An 8,071-nucleotide genomic window follows, 5' to 3' on the forward strand; every position below is an offset into this window, starting at 1 on the left:
GGACAGGGGAAAATGTGGTCACACATTGGCTCTCAGAGCTCTACTTGAACATGACACAGGCCACTTCCTTTCACATCTTATTGGTTAAAGGAAGTCAGGTCCACAGTTAACCTCAAAATAGTTAGGCAAAAGCCATGTTACCATGCTCCCAGCAGAAGGTGAAAATAGCCCGAGTGATGATCAGGCAGTGAGTTGCTGGCTGGTAATAAGTAGAAGTGGGATGTCAGAGGTGCTATTCGTCGCTCGTAGACAGTTAGAGACCAGAAAAGATTTTATTTTATTTTATTTTATTTTATTTTATTTTATTTTATTTTTAATATAATTTATTGTCAAGTTAGCTAACATACAGTGTATACAGTGTGCTCGTTGTTTTGGGGATAGATTCCTGTGATTCATCACTTACATACAACACCCATTGCTCATCCCAACAGGTGCCCTCCTCGTCGCCCATCACCCATTTTCCCCTCTCGCCCACTCCCCGCTCCCGAAAAGATTTTAAAGAAGATTCTTTGGTTCATTTCACCTAGCCTCCGCTTCAAAACCAGCTAGGATGGGGGACTTTTCATTCATGTGGTTTCACAGGAACAGGGATAAGTTGAGTATTGGTAAAAGTTCCAGTGTTTTCTCCTAAGACACAGCTCAGCTGCATAAGCACAATACCACGCTGCCTTAGGGATGGGTTCCCAGTCCACTACCCATGTAGCAGGGTCCAGTCAGGAGACAAACATTTTAACGGAGAGAATTTGGTAGAAAGAACTGTCAACTGGATACAAGGTCATTAACAACAAGAAGGAGTCAAAAAGAACTGTAAGGTTTAACAGGACAGTAATGGTGGACAGCAGTTATAAATATCATGGCTGAGGGGGCAATGAACAAGGAAGGAATCTGGAAACTTTGAGGAGGACCTTTCAGAGATGAGATTCAGAACTTTGGGCTGAAGGAGTGGCCGGTGGAGATACAGGCTCCTCAGGAAAGGTCACTACAGAGCACCTGCCTTTGAAGCCCAAGAGCCACAACCAGTGCCATGAACTCTGTGGGCATCTTAGCCCTCCTTGTGAGCAGATGTCACAGTGAGAACAGAAACAAAGAAAAAGAGTCATCCTGTTGTGGGTAGAGTTCATGCCGCAAAAGATACACTGAAGTCCTGATCCCGGGAAACTGTGAATAATGACTTCTTTTGGAAAGAGGGTTTTTGCCTTTGTAATGAAGATGTAGGATTCGGTGAGGTCATAGTGGAGTATGGTGGGTACTTCATCCAATATGGCTGGCATCCTTCTATGAAGAGAGGTACAGAGTCAGACACACAAAGAGAGCGCTGTGTGATGACAGACAGGCAGAGAGGAGATGACCACGTGGTGGTGTGTGACATTGGGGTGATGCATCTACAAGCCAAGAAACGCCAAGGACTTCCAGAAACACCAGACGCCAAGACAAAGGCATGGAACAGATTCTCTTCTAGCAACATCAGAGAGAGTGTGGTCTGGCCAACACTTTGGTTTCAGACTTTTAGGCTCCAGAGCCAAGAGCAAATAAACTTCTGTTGTAAATTACCCAGTTTGTGGTAGCTTATGGCAGTTCTAGAAAACTAGCAGACTGTCTTTTCTCCCTCTTCCAGCCCTCAGCCTCCTGTCAGGACCACCCATGGGCAGGCGAGGAGAAATGAGGTTCCCTGGAGTCACCACGTCACAAAGCAGGATAAAAAGACTGTGTGGAGCTCAGAGGCACTAAAGTAATAATGGTTACAGCCTGGGAGATCTTGGACAAGCCAAAAAACTTCTACGACATTCAATTTCATATCATATCAGATGGAGAATAATCCAACGGGGCCTCCTAGGGATGTTGCAAGGTTATATGTGAAATGCATGTAGTTGGCTTAGTTTCGTACTTGCAAGAACCCCCCCCCCACCCACCCACTTACTAAGATGTCTCTACATACGCTTAATATTTTTCACGTGAGTTGAAAGGAAAGGAAAAGTTGCCTGATTTCCTGAGGGAATTTATGGCACGCCTACCTTTCTTTTGGAGAAATAAGAGCACGATGAAATTTCAGCTCTCATGACAATTTAAAGCCCCAGTATCTGGAGATGGGGGAGGACCCACGTGCAACCCCTAGAAATTCATCCAGTCAAAAGATGCTACATTTGAAATAAGTCCCCAAAATATCCAAATTAACTGGCATCCTGAATCTTTTCAGCAACCTAACGAAATGAACTTGAGATGAAAAACAGAGCAGTCAATTAAAAAAAAAAAGAATGTTATATAAGATATAGCAGCGATGCCAACACCAGAACCGCTAGGCCGCTTTACTTTCTTAAGAAAGCAGCTCTGTCACCTCTAACTTGTCTGAGTGGGAAATTTTGATCGCTCCCAGACACACAGCACATTTCCCACAGAACTAAGGGTCATTGGTCTTCTGTTTCACTCTCTTCCATCTAGGTTAATGACCTAAGTTTTAAAATGAAAGAGAAAATGAAAACAAAGTGGGACTCCTTCTAAGAGACCGCGGGACCAAGTTTGCTCAAGAAAACAACGTTAAGGAAGCGACAGAAGTACAGATTCCTCTCTGTTTTCCTTGGGTATGCTCATGCTCAGAATTCTCAAGAGTTGACCCCAAGGAGGGAGCACCACGAAAAACTGGGGTTTGCTAGTGTAGTGTGTATATTACAGGGCAATGGCTGGGTCCTGAGGATGCCTCACCAGGTCAGATCCCATAGCTTGGTCCGTAAAGAAAATCCACCCTCTGAAACCGCTCCAGCTTGTTGAATGGCTACCAGGGGCCAGAACCTGTACTAGGCACAAGGCAAACAGTGATGAACTGGACACAGACTTAGAGCCTAGTAGGGAAGACCAACTCTGACTCATAATGGCATGTGTGACCATCCTTCTGCACACACAGTTCTCACTGTGTTTAGAACTTCCAGAAAACACTGTCATTTAGGTCATCCTGGGGCACCTGTGATTCCTCAGGAGATCCTTAAAAGGCTTCTTTTAGTCCAAAGCTGTTCTTTTGGAGCACAAACATCCAAAACTCAGCATGCATCTTGTGGCTGCAGCTGCAGGGTATCTGGCTTCTGCTGGCCGCCCGGGTTCTTTGACCGCATCTCTGGCTGAATGTCAAACGTCCACTGGTTCTATACCTCTTAGAAACTCACCTAAGAAAGTGCTCTGAAATCGCCTGATTTTGCGTCATCCCACTGTGATGCGTGGTTCCGAGGGAGTATTCTGCCAGAGGCATAGATCTTCAAGAGATTCCTAAAATCTCTAATGGCAAATGGCCATTGATAAGTGGTCACTTGAGCACCAAGTTCAGCTGCACCAGATTGGTGTTCAATAAAGTGTGCTGGGAGCGTGAGGGAATGGACCAGTCTTCAACACTTCACATTAAATGAAAACTCATGAAGAAGATGCATGACAAAAAAAACCATTCAGGGAAAAATACCCCATTTTCTGATATCAAGAGATCTATGGAGTTTCAGCATGGCTATCCAAAGCCCTTGGAATGTGGCCCCCATGTTTCATGTAGCAGTGTGGGGACACAGAGCTAAAAGGAACACAAGATAGTCATTAGTAGACTCCGAATTAGGAACAGTCATGCCAAGATTTTACGATTTTTGGAAGGAGGCATCAAAAGACATGCGTGAAGTTTTAGGAACCAGTGAATTCTCTCGGATATTTGAAGAAGGAACATGGAGTGGCTAAGTTTGTCGTATTCTGCTCCAGAACAGCCTTCTCACTAAGACCTCTTCTTTTTTTTTTAAGTTGTGCTACTTTGGTGTTTTCAAATTGCTCGTTGTAATCTGACATGCACTTGACTCAAGAGCCAGAAATGCTATTAAATTCTATTTCCTTCTGCATTGTTTCAAAGGAACTTATACAACAATTCAGTACTTTTAAGCAAGTGGGCACAATGAAGCAGTCCTAACCAAATATGTTCATTGGCAGATTCAGCCCCACACGTGAGCAGAGCGCTGGCACCTATAGGACCCGCTTGGCAATTTCCTGTAGACACCCTCTCCACCAGCATCAGAAACTCGGGTCTGAGTGTCCCATGAAGGGCTTCGTCAAAAGCTCCGCATTTTAAATAAGCTGACAGATTTCGAGAACTTTTAGAGGGGGAGCAATTAAGAAGGCTTAGTTTTTATGGTTAGGCTATTACTGTGGCTTATCATAAAGCTAGAAGTAGGGCTCCCGGGGAAAGATTACATAGGGTCTTTGAGAAGATTACATATTGATCTCTTCTATAACTAAGTCCACTTAATTATTGCCTGTACTAAGTCTATAATACCAATGAAAAGATACGGCATGGTGTCAAGGTGAAGTCTGGAGTCTGGAGTTAGACTTCATGGGTTTCATATCTTGAATTTGCCGTTTTCCTGAAGCTGGGCATGTGACCTTCAAATGGTATGCAGGATCACTGCATCTCATTACTTCATATGTAAAATGGACATAATCATAGAACCAACTTCGTAGACAGAAGTGTTGTTATGAACAATATATAATGTGGAGATCTAAAAAAGCATATCTGTACCACATACAGAGCCTTTCCTCCCAACAAGATTGTGATTTCATTTCAGATAAGCATGAAATATTAGTTACTTTTTATTCCATGCTGCCTGGGATGGTATTAGGCACTTGATAGTAATGCCTGACATTGCAGTCGACTCTAACAGTTTTCTTATGGTGTGTTATTATATGTGCAGTGTTTAGCCTGGTTCAATCTCTAAACCGTGAGATAGGCAAGAGGTATTTTCATCTCTAATTTACTACTGAGACAACAAAAGCCTCCAGAATTAAATAACTGGTCTAAGGTCATCCGGTGAGACATATGCAAAGCCAAACTCTGAACGGTGGTTTTTATTCTTTCAAATACATCTGTGCATCACCAGCATATTCTTTAGAAGGCTCTCAGTTAATATCTGTGCCTGTTTTGGTTGATTGACAGGAATGCAAGTCACGCTGAATTCTGATACCTGGAGAGGCTTCTCAAGGAGGATTCGCAGTACCCAAGACATAGCGCCTTTCTGTGGTATTCTAGACTCAGCCCTGCCACTCCAGTCACTCGGCTTCAGGCACGATGCCTCTGGGACACTGCTGTGGCCAAAGGATAAGGTCACAGAGGGAGACTGAGAGCAAGAGCAGAGGCAGGTCCAAACTGGTCGTTGTTTATCCCTGCAGACAAGGCAGGCTGAGGTCAGCGCACAAGGGCAGGGAGGGGGAAGGATGGTCCCAGCTCCTTTATGGAGCCCAACACACTACTCTCCTGAATGCAATGGACTAGCTCTCATTCCTTGCTCCCACAAAAATGTTATAGCAGTGAGGGTGTGTCTCTGGAGCCGTCCACACTACACAAGGAAAAAAATGTGGGGACGCAGCCAGGATGTAACTCACTAGAAAAACATGTGCATGCGGCCCCATGGTTATATCTCTTGATAGGTAACAGGTTCACTTTCTGAAAGAAGTTAAAGATGGGAGCCGTGGTTGGCAACTGCCCTGATATGTCTGAGGAAAACAGATTATTTGCAGACTCCTAGTATCCTCCCTGTCTTCAGTAATTTAATAAGACAAAAGCTTGAATTGTGCATAGAGCCAGCTTTAAAAATGTCAGTTATGAAGAGATAACTTGCTGTGTCAGTCCTTGGGAAAGAAATCCATGTTACTGCTTCCTTGCAGCCCCACCTTTATATGTGTGTGTGTGTGTGTGTGTGTGTGTGTGTGTGTGTACACAGTGCTGTGGAGTGATTATATAACTCCTTGGGGCGAAGGTCTTTTTTTTTCACAGTTCCTCTTTTGTCTCTCAAGGCATTATTATCTACCTATCATCCCCTGTGGGTGGAGGGTCAGCCCCTGCAGGCAAAGTCCACCCAGAACCAAAGCCTTTCATAAATCACACATGCCACGTCCAAAAGCCATCACCACTTAAGGGTCTGAGGGGGCATGACCCAGGAATGAATAAAAAGGGTGCCCTGCAGCCTGGAGGCTCAAGAGGTTGAGGAACTTATGTGCCTGCACCCATGCAGAGATGAAGCCAGAGGTAATCCATTTCATTCATAGTTTATAAAATAATTCTGTGGCATCGAACAGGAAACCAGAGGTGTTGGAAGTCAACCCAATGAACTCAATCAAAGGAAACCAAATTTTGATGTCCGGTGGTCTACAAACTTAAGAAATAGTAACTTAAGTGTTTCTTCCTCGTTGACACTTCCAAAAATATTCTTGACTTTGGTACCTTTTCCGTGGTTGAACCTGAGTCGATCAAACAAGCGGTTTCCTAGTTCAAGGCCAGGCCTGACTTCATGGATGTGCAGACCATCCAGTAGCCCAGGGCCCATGTTCAAAGGGTCCCTTGTTTGGCTTAATCCTGTATTGTTGCATCTTGAAATGTTTAACCATGCTATCTTTGAACTTATGTTTTGCAAGTGAAATGTGATGGGACAGTGGAGCACACGTGTGAACAGAGAAGTTACATGCTATATGTGCGTGCACTGCGACTCTTTGTAGGCCTGTTTACAAATAGAATGGATGACATTCAACGAGCAAAGAATTCTGGTGGATCCACAAGGCATGGCAGTTCAGTGACTCAGTACAAGTACCAGGCAAGTAAGTTGGGTCTTATAGCTGGGTATGAAGGGTCATTGACAACCCCTTTAGGCCATGCTTTCTGTTTAAAACAGAACCTGCTTCAGACCCGGAGGAAGACAATGACACTCTAATGAACACTAATGAACAAGGAACCCTATCAAGGAACCCATTCTTTACTTGTGTTACTTTCTTGAGTCGGCCAATAATACTGAAAATGGTGACCCAGAAAGAAAGGAAAAGATAGGGTAATGGTTTATTTTCTGTTCAGTCTTTCCTTACTCTTCAGTAAGCTGAAAATAGAGTTGGTAGAATGTGTGCTGTGAAAAGCAGAGTTGCTTTTGTGCAGTGTTTCCACTGTTGCAATAAAACCACAATAGACATGCAGCTTTGAAATTTGGCTTGTGTAATTTTGAGTATGCTACCTGAGAGACGAATGCTCTTATATTTTCATTTAAAACTAGTATCGCACCCTATAAAGACCAATGGTACATTTCCTGCTAATCACCTAAATATGTTGATTTTTCTGGGGGCGCCTGGGTGGCTCAGTCAGTTGAGCCTCCGACTTCGGCTCAGGTCATGATCTCACGGCTTGTGAGTTCAAGCCCCACGTCGGGCTCTGTGCAGACAGCGTGGAGCCTGGAACCTGCTTCAGATTCTGTCTCCCTCTCTCTCTGACCCTCCCCCACTCACACTTTGTCTCTGTCTGTCTCTCTCTCAAAAATAAATAAACATTAAAAAAATTTAAAAATTAAAATGTTGAATTTTTTCTGATTTAGAATGACATTAAATAGCAAAAACCAAATCAAACCGAAACAAACAAAAAAAAAGAAAAAAAACAAACTTAATTACCATGATAAATCAAAAGGAGACTTCAGAAGAAAGGAAAAAGCCTATGTTTTAATACTTTTTTTTTTTTTTTTAAAGAGAGAGAGAGACAGAGAGTGCAAACGGGGAGGAGAGGGGCTGAGGGAGACAGACTCTTAAGCAGGCTCCAGGCTCAGGGTGGAGCTTGACCCCACGACCTTGGGATCAAGACCTGAGACAAAATCAAGTCAGTCGCTCAACCGGCTGAGCCACTCAGGGGCTCCTATTTTATTGCCTTTAAAGGCATTTTCTCTCCTACTTTTTTTTTCTTTTTTTATGGAACGCTTCACGAATTTGCGTGTCATCCTTGTGCAGGTTCCGTGCTAATCTTCTCTGTATGGCTCCAATTTTAATATACAAGCTACCAAAACAAGCCCTCTCCTACTTTTTAAAAAAGAAGCCCCACATTTTCATTCTGTAATGAACCCTGCAAATTATATAGCTGACCCTGCTCAAGGCCTCATACATACACAGGTTTGTTGTGCAAAACAGAGACTGCTGTAAATGTCTACTCTGGGTGACAATGTCAGAAAAGGACACTGCTCAAGGGCTCAGCCTTCAAAGGGCAAGTGGCTGTAGCCACGGGGTGCACGCATGGTAAGAAGGCTTCCCCGGAGCTGTTCTGTGG

At 43.8% G+C, this 8,071-nt stretch overlaps 1 non-coding gene across 1 annotated transcript; it reads right to left on the reverse strand.

Moving 5' to 3' along the window:
- Window positions 1-7,713: 7,713 nt before the first annotated feature.
- Window positions 7,714-7,820, reverse strand: LOC121037989 (U6 spliceosomal RNA). The gene has a single exon (XR_005794095.1). It is a non-coding gene; the product is annotated as a U6 spliceosomal RNA (small nuclear RNA).
- Window positions 7,821-8,071: the final 251 nt, after the last annotated feature.

The sequence above is a fragment of the Herpailurus yagouaroundi genome, unplaced genomic scaffold (genome assembly GCF_014898765.1).
Source record: "Herpailurus yagouaroundi ecotype Mexico unplaced genomic scaffold, PumYag 164, whole genome shotgun sequence".
NCBI classification, from domain to species: Eukaryota; Metazoa; Chordata; class Mammalia; order Carnivora; family Felidae; genus Herpailurus; species Herpailurus yagouaroundi.